This window comes from Camelus dromedarius, chromosome 6 (genome assembly GCF_036321535.1).
Source record: "Camelus dromedarius isolate mCamDro1 chromosome 6, mCamDro1.pat, whole genome shotgun sequence".
Lineage (NCBI taxonomy): Eukaryota > Metazoa > Chordata > Mammalia > Artiodactyla > Camelidae > Camelus > Camelus dromedarius.
In genome coordinates this window covers 19,908,896-19,929,764 of record NC_087441.1, presented here as the reverse complement: position 1 = coordinate 19,929,764, position 20,869 = coordinate 19,908,896, and the positions used below count along the sequence as shown (strand labels likewise).

General features: G+C 38.9%; 1 protein-coding gene across 14 annotated transcripts in view; it reads right to left on the bottom strand.

Moving 5' to 3' along the window:
- Positions 1-20,869, bottom strand: part of HIVEP2 (HIVEP zinc finger 2) — a 178,873-nt gene that overhangs the window by 67,724 nt on the left and 90,280 nt on the right. For 10 of the 14 annotated variants that reach the window (XM_064486642.1, XM_064486647.1, XM_031456451.2 and 7 more), the window contains one exon: positions 9,802-9,919. The exons of the other annotated variants lie outside the window; for them this stretch is intronic. The gene's annotated coding sequence lies outside the window, so the exon portion shown is untranslated. The remainder of the gene's footprint in view (positions 1-9,801; positions 9,920-20,869) is intronic. 14 annotated transcript variants of the gene reach the window in all.

The following is a 20,869-nucleotide window of genomic DNA, read 5'->3' as shown; positions in this document are numbered from 1 at the left end:
AGGGTTTAAGTGATAATGATGAGTAAAAAGATTTAAAAATGTGTGCTTCAGAAAATGTTAACTAATTGCATCTGTTCTGAAGAACAATTTACAGTGCCAACCTTAAAATGGAATTAATTTATTTTAATTTAAATTTTTATCAGATTTCCAAAATGCATCAAATATATGCATATAAAATGGGGCACATTAAAAATGATAAGTGATTATAATCCTAGCAATATTTAAAATAAAGTAATCAATCTCTTCAAATAAATGACAATTTTTTTTCATCCACTGGCTCACCTCTATACTCTAAGCAAAATCCTAAGTGAACAGATAATATATCCCATATGCTGTACAGGCCAACCACAAATATAAACTATCTGATTTAGAGATTTTTTTTCAATTATCTGTAACTAGCCCTTTAAAATAAAATGTCTCTTATTATAAAATTCTTACTGTAGGAGAAATTTCCATTAATATACATTTAAATAGCTTGAGAATATAAGCTTAGACGAGGACGCTAAATAGCTCTATTTTTACTAGTAGAAAATTTGTTGATAACTAATCAAAGTACTTCAAGTCTCATTATTGCCAAGTGGTAAAGGTGCACAACACATAAATTCAAAAACACATATGTCATTCTAGATATTCTGAAAAGACTATATCCCTTTGACCTGTAAATGTTCAAGGGGAATTTTATAATTAATTCATCAATAATTTTTCAAAATGTTGCTATTATCTATTTCCTGACCAGACAGCAATTTTCCACCCACTTATAACAACCTTAAGTTTGCAAATGTTGTCAAATCTCCCCTGCCATTAATACTGGATTTCCCAGTTAGTTTACTTTGCATTTATCGGAGTGGATAATACAAGTCATTGGTTAAATAACATCCTTCCATCCCTATTCTGGATGAATGAATGAATGAGTGAATGAATGAATGATCTAGATACACATAACAGACCAGTTCTTGTCCTATCTCCACGGCCACAGATAAAAGGTGTAAGAAGATATATATGCTTTAGAAAACAGTACAGGCATAAATACATACTATTTAGAAAATAATACCAGAATGAAATTAACTTTTTTCTTCTCTCCGTAGAATTTTTTTAAAAATCCACATAAACATTTTATCTTCGTCAATAAATACTTCCAAATTTGGGTTAGTGCATTCTTAAACTATGCATAATAAACTTTCAAATTAACATAGTTTAATTAAAATATTTCAGTAACTCTACAAAATCTATGTTAATATGTTCATCAACTCCAAAAACTCAAAATTTTATTTTGACATAACGGAAGTTATTGCCATTTATAATGAAAATTATTGCCATTTATGCAAATATGATGCACATATGTTTTTTACTTGATTTGGAAACAAAAGAACTCAAGATTAAGAGTTCTGGGACAAAGGTCCCATAGGTTTCTTAGTTCAACTTAAACTGCTGACTATTTAAAGCAGAGGTAAACCTGTAGCAGGTTATACTTGATCCCAAAACATGCATTTGTGCTGGAAAAGCAAACGGAAAAAATGGTCTTGTTTTCTCATACATCACCAAGCTGACATTAAAATAAGATAAATTCTGCAAGACACAAACATATCAACCACAGTTCCCAGTGGGAAAAGAAGTAGAAAATTATAAAAATGAGGCAAGGAGAGTTAATAAATTTTTTAAAAAAAGAGTAAAAAGAGAAGGTATTACCTGGCAAGGAATATATGGCTAACATTCTCAGATTTACTGTGGCCTAGGAGACCAGCCTAAATCAGACTATTACTCCTTCCCACTCATGAGTTTGATTTCTGGTTGAGAAGATCTTGTGCTTCCAAATGTAAAAGATGGCCCTACAGTTGGGGAATTCCCTAAGGATGTTTAGAATATTTACACAGATACACAGAAAAGTATACTGACCCTATCTATCCCAAGGCATCTGACAAGACAGGAAAAGCAGCCTGATAAATCATCCTGCCAATTCAACTCTTAAGGAAAAGGAATCCCAATGCTGTAATGGGTAACGTCTGATGAGCCCACATGACAATTTTTCAGAAGTCTTGACGAGTCCCACTACCATTAATCTAATACCTGGACAGCTGTACTGTAGCAGGTTGAACACATTTTAGGGTTTGCAATGGCAGGAACTACTTTGAGGGGTAAAATCAGGAGTATATACTATTCACCCCATAAATGTACTTGCATCAAGCTGTATACTTACAAAACAGGGAAACCTACTTACATTGGCTAGTTTCCCATAAGAAGGATGTATTTTATTTAAAATGCTACAATTTTTTCTCTACTCACACAATAAGATACCATAAAGAATTCAGAAATGTTTGTTGATTGACTGATGAAGTGGGTGAATAGATAAATCAATGAATGAATGATTATAAACACACACCATACTCATGTATGATTATGTATTTGTGGGGTAAAGAAGCAACTGCTTCTCCCTCTGCTCTACTACTCCTTTTAAATTCTCTCCTTTTATTACTTTTAAATTACAGGGTGGTCTGATACAATTAAAAATTTGCCTCTGTAGTAATATGGATGCCTCTGAAAGTTCTTATATTGTGCCCAATTTGCTGTACTACTTGCTTAAAAAAACAACAAAAATCAACTAAACATGACCGTGATACAAATGTCATCCCTTGACATTCTATACTAATATGTTACTCGTCTTAGCAAAGCAATTTTTAGTTTTTTCTTTAAGTTCTGTTAATCCTAAATGTTAATCGTCTCCCCATCACCTCCCACTAGATTACTGCATCCTTACCCTGTTTCCTCAGGGAGACTGTGATACAGCATGCTTGTCTGTGACTGTGGGTTTTGTCTGTTTATTGGCACATGAATATCCTTGAAGACAGGAAAAGAACTGGGGTGTGTCTGTGTGTATCTGTGTGTCTATGTGTGCATGCACTTCCCTGAATTGTTCTCCGCAGAAATCTCCCTCCACGTGGGAAATGAGCCAAGGAGAGCCCGAGGACTTCCCTGACCCCGAGCCAAGGGTGCGGCAATGTGCTCACCATGGTCAGCCCATGCTTAAAGGGAAGGGGTGGGAAGGAGGAAGGAGGAAGTGAGAAAGAGGGAAACTGGTAGTCTGTGCTGAAATCTTGGACCTGTGAGAAAATCATCTAGGAATCCAACATTTTTGCAATATTTTAAAGTTTGCAAAGACTTCTCAGGACTAACATATTTTCAAGGGCTACCTCTAAGACCAGCCAGAGCCCTAAGATCTACTGAGGTTTACAGAAACCTGACCCATCAAGGATAAGTCACTGAGGAAAGGTCAGCCTTTCCTTTCACTGATGGAGTTTAATTATATCTCCAAGATAAATAATCACCTTTAGAATGTTTCCTCCCTACCCTACTGAAACCTCTTCAAGAGCCACTTTTAATGCTTAAAATTGCTAGAGGTGGGTATAGCTCAGCGTGTACAAGGTCATGGGATCAATCCCCAGTACCTCCATTAAAATAAATAATAAATGCTTAAACTGCTGAATGCAGGGGCCCTTTCTTAGGGAACACTGTTACCACACTGCAGCACTTCACAGTGTTGAACACACCTTCCTTAAATGCAGAGCTCCCAGCTCAGGATCTGATGTGCAGGAGGCAATAAACAGGAGCACGTCTATCTGTAAAGGTCCTCTCCCCTTAGCTTCTTTGATACTTGCCTCTGTTGGTTTTCCTGCTACATTTCTAACAGCTAAATATTTTGGAATCCTCTATCTGATCTTCCAGGCCCCAGTGTCTTCTCTCCTAGATGCGTCCCTAATTTTCTGGTGTAAAAATTAATACAACTCTCCTAACCCTTTGCTCTCCTCCTGTTATCACACCAAACGTGATCTGCTTCAGATTTTAGTTAATTGAGTTTATTTATATCCCCAACCAAATTTTCAGCTACATGGAAACAGGACCTTTCTCATCTTTCTCAGTATACACCTCTAGCATGGGGCACAATGTCTTATACCCGACTGGGTTTTCTATAAATGTTGGTTGGATTCAAAAGTTTACTAAAGTTGTTGAGCGTAACTTTTAACTCCTTCCTTTTCCCAGCCCTCATGTAGGCAATCACGAGCCAAAACCTCTAGACAAATAATTGCACTCTCTCTCCCATCTGTCCCTCCTTTGTATTCCTGTTACAACCAACTTAGTTCAGAACCTTACCTCTCGTGGAGACTATCCCAGTGGCTTTTCGACTTATCTATGTCCAGGTTTTCTACCTCTTATCTACGAGGTGAGGTATATTTCAAAAATACAATCCAATCACATCACTCCTTAGCTCAAAAGTGGGGAAAGGTTCTTTAACGTTAGTCTATCAAACCGACATGCTAATTACTTATTCAAGGCCCTCTCTGTACGCTCTAAGTCTCTAAGGTTCCTTTCTTTCCTCTTCTTGCATGTCTCCTCTTCATTTACCAATGCTGTGTTCCAAGCACACCATGTGATTTCTCATGCCATGATGACAGCCACATTATCCATCCCATCTCTTTGCCCATGTGCTTGTAATTCTCTCCATCTGTCAAAATCTTGCCCATCTTTAAAGCCTTCCATGGGAAACACTTCCTGATCTCCAAATTCCTCCCCACACATTCCTACAAGTAAATGCCTGTGATTTCTTTCTCCTCTGAATTTGCAACACATTTTATTTATATATTTCTGAGGGTGCTACTTAAACTTTCTAATCTCCAAGTTAGGTATGTGCTAACCTTGTCTCTGTTTTAGGTTTGTAAGCAATTCAAAGACTAAAATGCAGACTTACTCATCATTGGAGTCCTCCAACCACCAGAACACTAAATTGCACATGGCAGAAATGCCATAAATATTCATTGAATTTAACTGAATTAAAGCTTATACAAATAGCAAAAAAAGCTCAGGTTCCATGTATGAAAGATGGGGGCTCAAGCCAACTTAGTGTTGGCGTCTGTGATGATTGATGTTCTCAAAATTTCCACTTAAGGCTGATGACAGAATCAAGCTCTGCTACAGTCAATGAATAATTTATTTGTGCACAAAACATTCTGTTAATGGAAATCTTTTTATGGCTCAAGATCTAAAATATATTTGCTGCCCTTTAGTTTTAAATGTTTGCTTTAATCATTAGTACACAAGGTAATGATAAATGATAACTACAGGATCATTATATGCTTTTAAACTGATTTAATCAAGAGGATCTCTTCTGAAATTCAAAAACTCCTCAGTGGATGGCAGTGGGAGGGGATTACACTGGGACCAGCCGACTCGCTGCTACCATCAAATTTAAGAGCCTAAGGATGTTGTTGTTAGAAATACCACCAATTGAGAGGACAACCTTCGATTTGAATGGCTAATACACTTTTTTAGTTTTAGGGCTCAAGTGAAAATGCTCCTGCTTCCCTGAGCTAGACTGTCTCAGTCAAATACATCATCGCAAAGGGAAGAATAGTGCCTGTGTTTTTTGCGCATTCCCTAGACTTCCCAGCCTGCCAAAAAGTGTTCTTTGCTGTGCTATTTCAGCAAGTCGTGAGATGACAATGATCATGCTCCTCAAAAGGAAAAGATAGCTATTTTCCCGTATGTTTTTATTTTGGGAGGTGGAAGGCACACTTCTGGCTGCTGTGAGTACTCTGACAAGTACACGCATTCCTGAGGAGGTGAATTTGTGGGGCATTTTGGCAGGGGGAAGGTTGAGAAAACCTAAAACCATCCTGAGCTCCTGGGAAATATTTAAGGAGCTGGAAGAACAGCAAAAAGAGGAAGAAGACTCAAGTCTTCCAGTGAATTCCTATTTCCAACTATAAACCCTCATGGAGGAAAATAAAAAAGTTGAGTAGTATAAAGTACACGCTTTTTATCTACTTTTATCTCAAACTCAATTGGTGTACAATCAAATTCATCATCCTGTGACCCAAGCCAGCTTCTCTGTTTACTTCTCTTTTTCTATTAAAAGTCATATTCAAACTCGCAGGCTCAAAGCCTGGTGTCATCACTGACAGCTTCCTCATGCTCCCCACCCCCAGAAACGCACACACAAGCACACACACGCCTTCTATACCTGATCAGGGGGTCCTGCATTGGTCCTGCATTGCACTCTCCCTCCTCTTGTCTGTGTCCTGTCAATCCTTAACCCCGCCATTCCAGTTCAGACCCTCAGCACCTGCTTCATCTCCTACCGCACAGAGTCAGATCAGAAGGCACTTTGGGTCCAACTGGCAAATTTCCATAGGACAGGTCTAGAAACTGCACCCTGGGGTAATTGGGTATATGGAATCCAGGGACAATTATCAGAGGCAGTCCCCTGCAGAAGTAACAGGAAAGTCTTAAGGAAAACACTTAAGGCTGAAAGTAGCCACAAAGGCACCAAGATGCCAAACCTGAGAAGTGAGGAAGGAACTAAGGAAGAGAGTGGAGGAAGTTAAGTCAGAATCCCAGCACAGGGAACTACAGCCATGATTTTATAAAAATGTTTAATGGCGTTTAATCCATAAAAATACTGAATCACTATGCTGTACACCTGAAACTCATGCAGTATTGTAAACCAACTATCCTTCAATAAAAAAACAAGAAAGAATTCCCTGAACCTGGGATTCAAGTGCTCACTAAAGTTTTCTCAACAGGGCCTTCCTTTGTGATGTAAGTGTGGGAGGCGAGGGGAAGGGCACAGCCGGAGGTGACAGCTCTTGTGTGAATTAACGTTAAGTGCCTCCCAAGTGGCTGCTGTGCTTTCAGGGACTCTTGTTCCTACTCACCCCACCCGCACCTCTACCCCCACGCCATCCAACACAGCTCAGCTCACTTCATCTTCCTAAAGTGCAGCTCTGATTACATCACTCTTCGGCTCAAAAATTTTCAGGGACTTCCCACCACCGCAGGCCAAATTAAACCCACATCCCTAGTCCTAAAGGCAGAGAAAGCTGCCCTCCACCTCCACGGCGCATCCACACCTGTATCTCCCAGGAAGCCTCATTCCAGAGGCCACATTTTATGCTAGCTCATTAACTCTTTTTGGAGGGAAATTGTTTTTGTTCCCATGGTCAAGACAAGGACAGTAAAACTTTCTTGTAAGGGAAGGTAGGGATTTTTGTTATGTGTTAGGGAGGGGAGCAGGCAGGGTGGAATTGTTATTTTACTTTGAGGTAAATTTTTTTGCATTATAAAAGATCACTTAAAAGGTACATAAATGTGTTTATGGTTCTGCTCTGGATATTTAGTAAGTATCAGACTTGCTGACTCATCTTCCTAATATGATTAAAATGAAATCTGTGCCCAGGTATCCATTTGCAGTCCCCAAAATGAATTTCAGAAGAAGACTCATCATCAAATATTTTCATTAAATTCAACAAGTATTTACTGAACATCTACTATTTTTTCCAACCACCATTTTCAAGGCTGAAGAGGACACCAATGAAATAGAGACACAGTCTTTGCCCTCAAGCAGCTTACATTGTGGCTGGTGAGATAAAAGTCCCACGTAAATCACTTGACTAGAAAGCACGAGAACAAAAAGTGATGGGAGAGAAATATAAAGGGTGAAGGGGATTCAGAGAGAAAAAGAGATAGAGCAGGAAGATTTCTGAAGTCGGTGATGTTGTCCAGTAATCAGTTTAGTAATTCACAGTGAAAACTACAAAGGCCGAGGGAATCAGAATTCCAAAAGCATTCTTGATCTATAAGGATATTGCTTGGAGTCTGTGAGATTCTCAGAGCAGGACAGTGATTGGGTGAATTTAACAGTATCATCAAGAGAGGGTAGGTACACTGCCTCCAGGATTCCCTAAAACTATGAGATCTGATTCTTCCCCCAAACTCCAATATGCTTTCCATTTCCTTATATGTTTCACACCAAACAGAATACACAGATTGTATCCACAAAGCTCCAATATCTGAACACGGCCAGTCAACCAGACCAGTGATCTGGCATCAAAAGACAAACTGTCTGAAGTTGGGAGAACCAGAGTTGAATCCTGCTTCTATGACCCACTAATGCTGTGGCCTTGAGTGAATCACTCAGTTGTAATCCCCAGAGTCTATTTCCTCATACACAAAATAAAGTGTAACATCTACAGAACAGTTTTTGCTTTCAGTGAGCTCGTGTAACATGGAAGCCACTGGTAAACTGTAAGCCATTACACAAATAAAAACTCAGGTCATCCCAGAAACGAGATGTAGGATTACAAAGTTCCACTGCGCGGGCTCTGTGTGGCCAGTAAAAGACGAGAGGTTCTGCCACACACCACCACGCCACACTGCTGGCCAAAGCAAGGAGACGGGCAGGACAGGCAGAAGGGAGAACTATGAGATGATGTAAAAGCCACCCTCAGTCCGTGTCTCAGGTGGCTACAGAATGCTCAAGGTACCAAATGGGTTTTGCCCATATGACTGGTTTAATTAATGCTTGCCAACAACAATGAATAAATGAATGGGTAAAGTATTGAATGCATGAATGAATCAAAGTATAGTCAGGTGCAATGCTTGAAAAACAAAGCAGGGAGAGTCAAATGTCACAGAAGAGGTGAAAAAAATCATTTTGGAAAAATGAAACCATGTAGCCCAAGAAACTAACAGTGACGGGTTCCCCTCACACAACGAACCACAGCCCTTGTAAGTGGACGCTTACGGGTCCATGGGTCTGACATCAGTTTAGTAATACTCAAACCTTATAGAGAAAATGAAGAGATTCCCCAGGTTTCTACACTTGACATTGCTGCACTCACTCCATGCTCAAGAGCTACACTAATCAATCAAGTTCCAGGGAAGTAGCCTCAAGGAAGATTATTTTAGAAAAAGCTAAAAGTAGGTGTCAGCATTGCATAAAACATATGCAAAAGCATCCCTGAAAAACCACCTGACCCCATCATGTCTCAAGATGCCCACAGGTGAAGCAGACATTATTAGTTTGGTTTTGAAGTCTGCTCCCCAAATGATTAGACACGTCTCCTCTCTTCTTTAGCATCATTCATCAGATTTTTAAATGGCTCCAGCTTATTAGAGGAAAATTAAGTAACAAGCTGCACAATTTAGAATCATGAATAAAATTTAGACTTTCAGAAACTCAAATCTTGTGACCTAGACTAGGAATATGAAAGTTTCCCCAAATTTTCTGTTACTGTGTAAAGTGTTAATTAAAACATGAGTTTTCCGGAATTAAAACAAAAGTTACCAAACCCTAAAATCAGTATCATTTAGATTTCCGATGTCAAAAATCTGTTTGACAGAGCAGGCTTTATTATACTGACATTTTAATAGTCGCCAAAGTCCCGTTCCCACTAAATTCTGTCTTGGCAGCACCAAGAATTTGCTACAAGCCTAAACTCCTCCTAATGGAGAATTCTCTACTTCAAAGAGTGTTCCAAAGCAACACAGTGCAACAAAAAAGTTGGACTGAGCAAATCCTTGAGATTTCTATTCTTATCACAGAAACCAAGCTTTCTGCAAAATGATAATGGTTTCAAAAAAAGAGAGTTACTCAAAATATTCTTATACCTTAGATTTGAATCTGATACTATACAGTACAATTACACATCGTATCTCACTAACAGTAATACCTGATATTCTCACATTACCTCAAGATTACGACAAACAAATAATCATCAAAATGGTAAACGAAAGGATCTGGTTTCAAACTATAAATGACAACAGTTTCTAATCTTCTCACTTTCTAATCAGGATAGTTCTGCCTATGTGGTAAAGACTTAACAACATTTTCACTTAGATAGCATCCTAAACATCTTTCCGGGCCTCAAATCATTACTGTTAAAGGTTCACATAAAGCTTAATATTTTGCTTGAGAGAGCTTTCCAAAAATTTTGAAATCAAACCCCATAGAAAGCACTTGACTCAACTTACCCAGTGGCTAAATGTCTTTTACCAGCACTGGTAAAAGAGTGCTCCCACCAAATCAATTCGCTTAATTTTTCAAGTAGATCTGATTACCATCGTCTTTTGAAAAATTCAAAGACTCCACCTAATGAAGAAAGAAAAAAACCACAACAAAGAACAGTATTTAAACCAGAGCAGCATTATATGATCTATACATTAATAACACAGAAATCAAGTCAAGATGATTATTATCTCATCTCCTAAGTGACTGTACTACTTCTGTAAAACAACAAAATCATCTGGCAACTAAGTTAAATTTTCCAGTTTGGGGTAAAAAGAATGTTCAGGCATAGAAAAGTAATAAAATAACACAGCAAAGCCTAAGAGCAGAAGAGTTTATTTTCAGTACTGACTGGCACACGGACGTGATGACTACATGATGCCAGTTAGAATGCGTAAAATCAGAGATGAGGAAAAGATGCAACTGAGTACTTTGGAATTCTACGCATTGATTTTTATGAATTTACTAGTGCAGTGAAAATGTGGAGGCGGCAGATCTTTAAAGCTATTAAGCCCTAGTTACACACAACCTCTGTTGAAAAATATAAACTAATACCCAGATAGAGCACTCGGAGAGAATTCACTGGCATGAATTTACAAATCATTCTTAGCATGCTATACCTCATTTCCCATAGAAAGGGTTTACTAAAGATCAATAAACAGTTTAATTATGGTTCATAAATAATATCCAGTTAATTCTGTTCATTTTTAGCAGTAGATGCACCTTCTCTGAAGCTCAAATACTCAATTGCTGTCTTAGCTCCAAGAGAAAGTTTGAGAGATGGCAAAACTGTATCTCAAGTGATGAGAGCCTAAAGTAAATGGGATTCTGGGGGGCTGAACAGAAGAGTGAGACAGAAAATTGGACAGCTTCCAGCTACTTCTGAATACCCCCCAGGGTAGATTAAGTGTATTTTAAACTCCCAGAACATGACAAAACTATATTTCAGTGAAAGTTCAAAAACCTATTGCAAGGCCATAAATACAGGATTTTTTATCATGCAATTTGGAATTAGCCACATACTGTCACTCCCGCAATTCCACTAGACATATTAGAAACATTGATAGTTTTTTACAAAAGGAGATTGGAATAGATTTGTTTTCCACTATTTGAAAGTAGATGCTCAAACAATACAAAACGTTCCTAACAATCAGGAAGGCAAACAGCAATGATTAGATATATTAAGCAGAAATCCACAGTAGCCACAGGAAATGTGTCTTCACTTCCAAGACAATCAATGTCTAGATTCTGGTCTTACTGCTATTCAAGAAATAGTTCTCTAGGAAACTCATTTGGGTGCGGTCTCAAAAGACTTCTTCATTAACAGTGCTAAATAGCCTTAATTATTATTCTAGGGTTCTTGCCATAAATACAACAAGACAAATGTCAAATGGCCTGGTGATTTCATTACATTGGATCAACAAATAGAGCACCTCAACAATGAGACACAAAATGGAACAACACCCATAATTACACTAAATTTCTAGAGCTATGAAAATATCCTTTTGTACTTTTCTAGGCCTTTTCTGAAACAGTTACAAAGGTGCTTTCAAATACTGTTTGGTAGCTAGCTTACTATCATCCCTGGAGCCTCACATCATGGTTCTGTGCTGGTAGACTGGTTAAGTTAGTCACTTTCCAAGAAAGAGCCTAGGGCACCTCCCACCATGATGCAGAATGACTTGAAGATTCTTAAGAATCCCTTTCTCAATGATTTTTCTGTGTATAATGTGAAACTAACTTATACAAAAGTCTAGCTCTACCACCCTCCTTTCTGTCTTTGTTCATTTTTTAGGTAAAGTACTGCTTTCTTAAATTATGTAGTTCTTGCCTTGTTTCTTACACCATTTTGTAATTAGCATTAAGCCAGTATCTTATTTAGGTTTTCAACCTATAGCAAGTATGCTCTAATTTCAATCAAACTATGGTTATCTGAGTGGTCAGCAATTTCAAATTACTTAGGAATATTTCAGCTGGTGTGGGCACCTCCTACCAAACTTCAAAAGCAGTTAAGTACAAAATATATTAGTCACCTGTATGGATGATTCAGTTAAATGACTGCCCCTAATTGGCACAGATACAGATCTGTTTCCCAAATAACAAGGCAGCCTCATGTGTACAAACAACAATACCACATTCCTTAGAAATGTTTATTTCCTTAGAGGTGAGTAACACCTGAGATATGATCGTTGGTTCCCTATAACTCCTGTACCACCCAGGAGTGCGTACCTAAACTAATTTTATAACCTGATGAAAGGATTTGAGTCTACACCTCCTTGCCTTCCATTTGTTTTGATTGACTGCCTCACCACATTAGGAAAAAGGAAAAAAAACAAGACCAAAAAATGCACCTTAGTCAGGGGTATTTTGACTCCATCAGAAAATCTGAAGACATCTGAACTTTGTATTTCAGTCAGTTACATGGTCTAAACAATGGAGTAATTTATCATTAACTAATATTTGATCATGCTGGTCACCAACAGGTCTATTTCAGTCATTTTTGTGTAATAAACCCAGGTACCTACAGTGCAGCACTGGAGTGACTCTCTCTGGCTGAATGGTTTACCCCATGTCATGGTCAGGAACCATGCTCCCTGAGTTGAGCAGGCCACTCCCCAGGAACACGTTAGCTGTCCATGCTCTCGCAACAGTGAACACAGGAAATGAGCTCTTCCAGGAGCACTGAAAACTGCCACTTAAGGTAGTCACCGGCAGCCTGGAGTCACCTTGTGAACTGTGACGTCTTTATAGCCCTGGACTATGCTTAGTGGTCTTGGAGCACCCTCCTTTTATTGAGGGTGAGAATGAGGCCCAGAGGGTCACAGTCACCTGCCCAAGGTCACACAGCCAGAAGGCAGGTTTCCTGACTACTCGTCCACCATTTTCCCTTTTACGTCACAGAGCTTCTTTGCCTCCCGTGGGCAAAAGTTCAACAATATTTAGCAGGAGTTTATTTATTGAGCACCAGCGACGTTAAAGATGCTTCTCAGTTTAGGAGGGGAAGAAAATGGGTGCAAAGTGAGTGAGGACAGATCCACAAATACCACGGATGCCATGCCACCCTCTTGACCACAATTACAGTCAAGTCACTTCTTTGCAAACTTAGTAAAAAAAACTGGCTAAGTAGAATAAGGAGACTGAGATTACCTTAAGATTGTTACACACCCAAGACATCTTGGCATATTTTGGCAGAGCTCCAAAATAACATTTAGAAAGTAGTGCCCTGATGGCCAGCATTAGTACAGCTGCATTACTTAGTCATAAATATGTTTCCTTATAAATGCGTAACACCATTGAAGACATTTTTAACCAGAGAAACACCCTTAATCCCACCACCCGAACAATTAGTTTCATTCATCTTTAAAAATTCTAATCTAGTATTTATTTGCCCCCATGTAACATATTTTCACATAGATGTTCTTGTAACACAAGTATAATTATGTATTTTATTTTTCACTTAATATGAAAAACACATTAATATAAAAACACATTCTCTATTTGTATGTAGTTCACAAAGTTCTTGTTTTTACCAGCCACATAATATTCCATAGAGTTAACATGCTTACTTAGTCATTTCTGTAATAATTCCCATATGTGGGAGTATTTCAGACCTTCTCATTTATTTTTAACACTAGAAACATATTTTTTCCTTAAAGTATTAACAAAAATTCAATTATGAAATCAAAGGGTATGAATATTTTATTGACTCCATATTTATAGCCATATTAATGTCAAGAGATTGAAATCATCTGTAAAGCCACCAGCGACATATGAGCATTCTACTTTTACCAAACGTCCTCACCATTGTATGTGATTAAATTTGTCTGGTGGTTTATTTAATATAAATTGGTATTTCAGGGTTGTTGTTTCATTTTAATGGTGATCATAATTAGTCTTCTATTTTGAGATAATTTTATTGTGTTTCATCTTTAATACAAAATTTTTACATTTAGGTCCTAATTTTTGTAGTGAATTTCAATGGCCTTTTAATATGATATATATTAAAATTTCTACAAATTGTTCTATAAGTTTATTTTTAGATATTAACCAGTTAATATATCTGGTGTGTATTTGGATTCTCAGTGTGAAGTACATACTCAAAGATTTTTGACAAATCCTTGTCTTCTATAATACTATGTACTAAGCTTGCTACATTATGTTTTATGCATATATTGTATTATTACAGGTCCACTTCTGGGTTCCCCTGATCTACATATTTAAAATGGGATGTTTATTCAGAGCTAGCAAGTGTTTTGTGATTGGCTTTGTGTTACATAGTCTTCATGTGCATTATCACAAGAATTTGTACATGTTAGGAGGTTTTAATGACTGTTACTGTTTTATAGTATGTCTGAGTCCACAGCAGGCCTAGATTCTACTCCCTAATCTTTTATTTTTAAATATTCCTTGATATTTCCTTGTGTGCACATATATACTTGAGAAATTCTCATCTATTTTTCTCAGATTATATTATTTGATTGTGTATTTTCTACCCTCCATATTCAGCCGTACCCAAACAATTCTCATTAGAGGTTTGAAAAGAATTGTGTTGAATCACAAATTAAGCATCTTTTCAATATTTTGTTTGCCCATGTTTAAAAAAAACAGTATATTATAAAGCACCTCTACATCTATTACATTTTAACTTTTATATTCGATAAGAATTTACAGTCTACAAGTCTCCTCCCTCTGTCTTTCGTCACTTCCGTTTCCCTTGCTTAGGAATACTTCATTCTCAAGTCCAGCTACTAAACTGTGTTAATTCCTCACACGGTCCCCTGAGTAATATCCTATACATGTAGGCGAACACTGATTAAACAGAAGACAAGTATTTTAAGTCCTATCTTAATTGCCTCAACAAAAATAAAATTAAGCTATATGTAAATGACACAACCATCACAAAATAATAGCCTCCCAGGCAACTGCTTTATTTTCTTCGTACACGTACAAGACAAAGCCCTGAGTTCATTTAAAACAGGCTGAGTGGCTGAGGTTAACCTAATACCCTCCTCTTTTCCCTCTGTCTTGACCAAAGTCTCTTATTTCTGCTATCTGTGAAATGGGTTTGGATTCAAAGAGAGAGAAAAACCAACAGGAAAATGTAAATGACTTAAAAGTCAACAAAATACTTTAAACTTAAACTTGACAGAGAATAGCCTACACATTGTTGTACCTGATAATTAAATCCATATCTTGATTTAACAAACCTAGGTAGTCTAAAAAAAAAAATCTGGTATTTATGAAATCTATGCAGTGTGTGACGAACTGCAGACACTCTGTTGAAGGGAAGAGAAGGACAAACAGAAGGACCGGGGTTGGAGGCGGCGGGGAAAGCCAGGAATATCTGTGTGAACATTGGCAAATAAGGACAGAAGCTCTTTTCCATCCACACTTCGAAAGTCACACTTTGTGTCAAATTGAGTGAAAGCATGAATGATGAGCTTCTCCACTTTCCTGAAGAAAGAAACACGTAGAAAATGTGGCAAATATTTAATCTGAGCCTTGTTTCCTGAAAGACTGCAAGATGCCCACAAATTTTCTTTCCCAGAGTTCAAAATAGCAAGCTGAGTGGGTGTGAGCACTTCAAGTGCAAAAAAAAAAAAGTAACTAAGGAAAAGGAAATCATACTTTTTGCTCCTCAGTTTGAGAATTTTAAAGGAAGCCACTTAAAGGGATTTTAATGATTGGGATCACGATACAAATACAGTCCTAAATACTTAAACAGAGCCCTCAGGCCACTTTTAAATGGCACAGTTTTTCTGTAAAGATCAAATACACAACCTCATTGTTATAGTAAGAGTGGGCAGTTTCCAGTCTGCTACAACCAGATACCTAAATACAACACTGGCAGAAAAGGAAAGTTCACTGAAGGTTCATGGGGTCTCCACCCCTCCCAGGAAGTGAGTCTTTCTCAATAGTGCAATGAAAACTTCAACCTGCATATGAGTCACCAGGGGAGCCTGTTCAAATGTAGAATCTGATTCTGTAGGTCTGGGTGGGGTCCAACTTGTTCAAGTTCCCCGGTGATGTTTCCTCACCGGTGTGAGGTCCATACTTCGAGAAGCAAGACTCTAGTCTGTAACAATGGTTTGCTGCCCGCCAGACAGCAGAAATAATATCCAACCAACCAAAAATGTTTGCAAGGTACCTAACACTGGGCACTTGTTAGAGGAGATAATAAAGTACTTACGATTAGCCCTAAGCCAACCCATAAAAAGTGATTTTTTTAAAATTAAATGCTAAATGCTAAAATACGCAGTAGTGATTCTAAGAATAACAGGAATTGAAAACAGGCAGAATTTAGTCAGGGCTAGAATAGTGGCAAGGAGCGTCAAAGAGCAGGTTGGACATGGTCAGGCCCCGGGTTGTGGGGATGTGGAAAGAGAAAGGGCAGGGGGCCAGAAAAGACCATTCTGGAAGGGAGCGAGTGCCTAGAATTCCAATGAGAAATTCTACAGTCACCTGCTTTGCAGCTGTAGATATTATCAGAAATTTTAACCAGAATTCACTTTTCACCTGGTGAAAGGAACTTCTGACCTCGTTTAAAATTTGAAGATTTGAAAATTGTAATGGTGTCTCTGAACAGTAAAGAAATGGGCAGTCGTCCCTCAGTCTTAATCAAATTTTCTCCACTGGCAACATCCAGTGTTAACAACGACATTTAATAGGTTTCAGCCTGGTAGCACAAAGTTGCCTTTTTTATCTATATATTTATGTCATATATGCCTTTGATTAACCTATGTCTTTAATGATTAATAACTTTAACAGCATTAGGATACAACATTTCACTACAATAGAATTAATAACCTTCTGTTAGAGTGTTTGAATTCTACTTTTATTATGAAAATAAACACTTCTATCTCCTAGAAAATACTTTTGGGTGGCACATACCCACACAACACCCCCGGCTCCGGCACTATCTTCCCTTTCCGCTCACACTGGCTGACAATGGGAAGAAAACACACATCCAGAAACAGAATGAAATTATTAATGAATTATATCTTAGGTTTTTGTTTTTTCAAATCTTCTTGGAGAGCTTTTCCCATCAACTCACAGTAGGTTGGACCCAACGGGGTCAACAGAAAGGGAACAGAGGATGGCCAGGGTCAATATAAACATGAAAATTCAAAGTCTAAACTTGTCTTACAAAAGAAAATTATGGGGATAGGTGGGTACCTGTAAGCTGCAGGAGGGAAGGGAGCATTTGAAAGGGAAACAGTACATTTTAGCATTCCCAGGTCAGGTGAACACTCTCACTGAGCTCCCATTCCATCCTTGGCACTACCAACCTTGTCACCTCATTGTGAACAAGAAATGACATGTGGTCTACTTGCAAATATTACACTTCACATTAAAGTTCAATGCCATGACTATGGTTTAACCACAATTACCTTCTCTTCTACATTCCTGTTCTGCGAAAGTTCCCTGTGCTTGCTGGAAGATGGAATTTAGATAATGGATTACTGCAAAACTGCAATTTCAAAGTCCCTAAACTTGAACATGATAAGATGCATACATTCCTATAGCTATGCTAAATAAGGCCTTGGTATTCAGGATGCACCAGTGGCGTTACCTACTCCGCCAACCTAATACACACAGGCAGACACTCATTAATGACAGAGAAAGAGATTAATATGAGACTGCTAAATTCACTGTTAACCATGAATGGCTGCAGAATGCTAAACAGAAGGCAAACGGGCATGCCCTAATAAGACTGTGAAATTTATCTTCTCCAAGTTTCTTCCTCTTTCTTTTCTGAATCCTTTCAGGTGTCCTCCCCTAACTAGGTCATGGGACCATGCAGGCTGCCCTCCCCATCTACTGCAACAAAGAGCTAATCATCTTTTTCCTACTTGGTTGCCAAAAATGTAACATGTTCTCGTTAGGAAAATAACTTATTTTGTGAAAAGAAGCAAACAAACAAACAAAACTCGAAACATTATAAAATTTAACACAAATAAACAAATAATGGCTGGTGAAAAGGTATATCTGGGGTATGGATTTTACTAGAATAGAAGAGAGAACCACCTGCCACTCCCCTCCACCCCTCCGTGGGAGAAGCTATTACTAATCTATGAAGATCCAGTACAAGGCACCATGTCATCTAAACTGGCCTTTCAGTTACTTATAAGACATAGCCCCATTTTCTTCTTCCCTGCTATCTCTCATTATAATCCTCTGTGTTTATGCATCCACCTACTTTTAGAATCACCCAAAGATACTACCAGAAGTTTCAAGAGTTAAATTTACAACAGCATGGGCTTCTAACTACAAGCCTGGAACCACGGGGGAGAGAGGTTCAGTTGAGAGAGACTTCGTGAGCCAGAATTGATGTCCTCACTAACCAGGCTGCCAGGCCTAGATCAAATGAAGGGCGATGCAAAGTCCCCAGAGGAAGCTGTTCAACTCGTCGGGTCGGCTCTCCGGAGCCCTGCCAAGGAGGCCCTGCAGACTGACAGCCGACCTGGCAGAGCTGGTGTCTTCCCCCAGGCGGACAGGCCCTCCCCGGGGGACAGGCACCAAAAGCCAGCATAGCAGAGCCGAGCAGCTGGGGGCGGACACTTGTGGCCTCACCGAGGCAGCTCCCTCTGCCTCAGGAGTGTTAGAAGCCCCTGATGATGACTTGGGCTGTCGAAACATATACTGCGAGACAGGACATCCCTGCTGGCATTCTGGGTGAGTGAAGCCCAGGCCAGGGCAGCAACAACAGCCTGGCCCGAGGACAGCCTGCTCCTCACATCAAAGCCAGAGGCCCTGGGAGGCTGGCAAGCAGCCAAAGATGCAAAGAGCAGCAGGGGAGTGTGTTGCCTTAGGATAATAGCAAACTGGGACAGGGTAGAGTCTGTGAATTCCAAGCACTGGGGAGGTCTGCTCAGAGATTTCACCCTCTCCTGTCAGGACTGTGATTTAATTTCCTTTAAAGAAAAAAAAGAAAGAAAAGAATATACATTCCCAAACCTTCTGTCTGCAAAAGCAGACACCACAATGCAAGTTAATGCACTCTGGTCCTTTTCAGCTCGCAGCCACTGTCCAAAACAATAGGGCTAAGTGAGATGTGACATTCTCCCGTCCATCTTAATAGGACATTAAGTCCAAGGGGTAATTAAGATCATTTAAATGCAAACATCACTGTTCCATTGCTAATATCCTCCCAGATATTTCCCATCAATTCTGTTTAATTAGAGAAGCCCTGCACGTTAATTAGAACCTGACGGTTTCATTTATTTGACAGGACATGGCATAGTCTCATTCTGAGTAACAAGAACTTAAGGTGAGGCATGGAATTCAGTCACAAAGATGACTCAGCTCTTGCACCTAGGAGGTCCTACCAGGAAAAGTTTACCCTGCTTGCTCAACAGAGATGGAATTAGTTCAGGAATTAGCTTCCATCCGCCTCACTTTATTTTACAGCTTTTGGCATAAAAAAACATACAGAAAACAAAGTAAGGGAAAAAACATCTGTAAGAGAGTGAAAGAAAAATTAATCAACTGTCCCTCCCATAGTCTGAAAGTGTGATTCCTAAGGACCAGGATAAACGCTGTGAACGACTACAGCCCCTTTCAAGGCAGCAAGCATCGCAGGGAAACATGGCGCACGCAGGCTGTTGGAATGACTGGGCACCATCACAAGAACCCGCACTTGCACAAATGCTCCTTAGAACACAGAAGGCCTTGTGGGTTTTCCTTTCAGAGTAAATGAACATGAGTTGAGGTCACTCAGCTCAAATCCACCCTGCACATCAGGGTCACCCTCCCAGCAGCACAAGCTCCACCGAGGCTGTAGCTTGTCACAGCCCAGCGTGTCACCCGCAGTGGCATGCTGGGGGCGGAGTAACTCCCAACTCCTTGCTAGTCCAGTGTGGGGAAGGCCAAGGTACAGAGTTTTACTTGATTGCGTAAGATGGAGATTTTTCAGCTTCTGAATCATCATGCTGGCTCTTTTCACCAGTCCTAGAGCCATATTACAACCTTTTAAAAATATCTTCTCTATTCAATTTTAAATTATTTTAACTTAAGCAAACACTTAAGGGAATCCTGTGGAATTTCTAAAGGATGGAACCATAAAATGGAAAAGGAAAAAAAAGGACGAAAAAGAGTTTTACAAATATTTGCAGTTTAAAATGGTCGCCATCACGATGGTAGTGGGTCAGGCCCTACATTTTCTCCGTTTTTCTTCAAACACTATATAAAAACCCTGGACAATTAACACTTAGCAGGACTTCAGAGCCTGGGGACACAAATCAATCTTGTTTTAGTTACACTTCTAAGACTTTGAAGAGAAACATTAAATAATGGAATTAAAAAAAAAAAAAAACTGTTAACTGATATAGGAAGAACCTTTGCTATTTCTGTAATAATTCCACTGGGATTTGTGCTGAATGTTATAAAAACAGGATGTTTTGTTTGTTGTTCCTCATAAAACACTACCAGACCAGTAAAAGACTACAAAATACAACAAAACTACAAATCTATGAGAAGTATTTAAAAAGCCAAACGGAATTTTTATTCATGTATTTAAACCTGTTGCTCCATGTGGGATGACCTCTGAAAACCTGTTTCTTGTTTTTACGAATGCCAAAAGGGAAATGGTTACATAACATAATTCTGCAGTGGTCCACTATCACAGTGCAGAGAACTTAATCTTAAATACAGGATGGTCAGAGGTGAGTCTTCACTGCTAAGACCTCTTATCTTTAAAATTAACACAGATTAATCCATTAATACCTATTCCATTCAGTTAGAAGCTGCTCCCAACCACATACAGATTCCAAGAACAAACTTTTTCTAATATTCCTTCAATGCAATGTAACGAAGCTACTGGTACCAAATGATAAACTTAATATTAGTAAAGTTAGAGATGATTTTAAATGAGCATGACTAGTACACCCAGATAGACAATCTTATCTGTGTGTACACAGGGGGCAGGGAGGGGAGGACGGAGCAGGGGCCATCACTCTGTAAATTAAATCATGATTTTTTTTTCACTGCTTTCTGCCTAAGTAAACAGAAGCCTACATATCGTGCCCATATCCT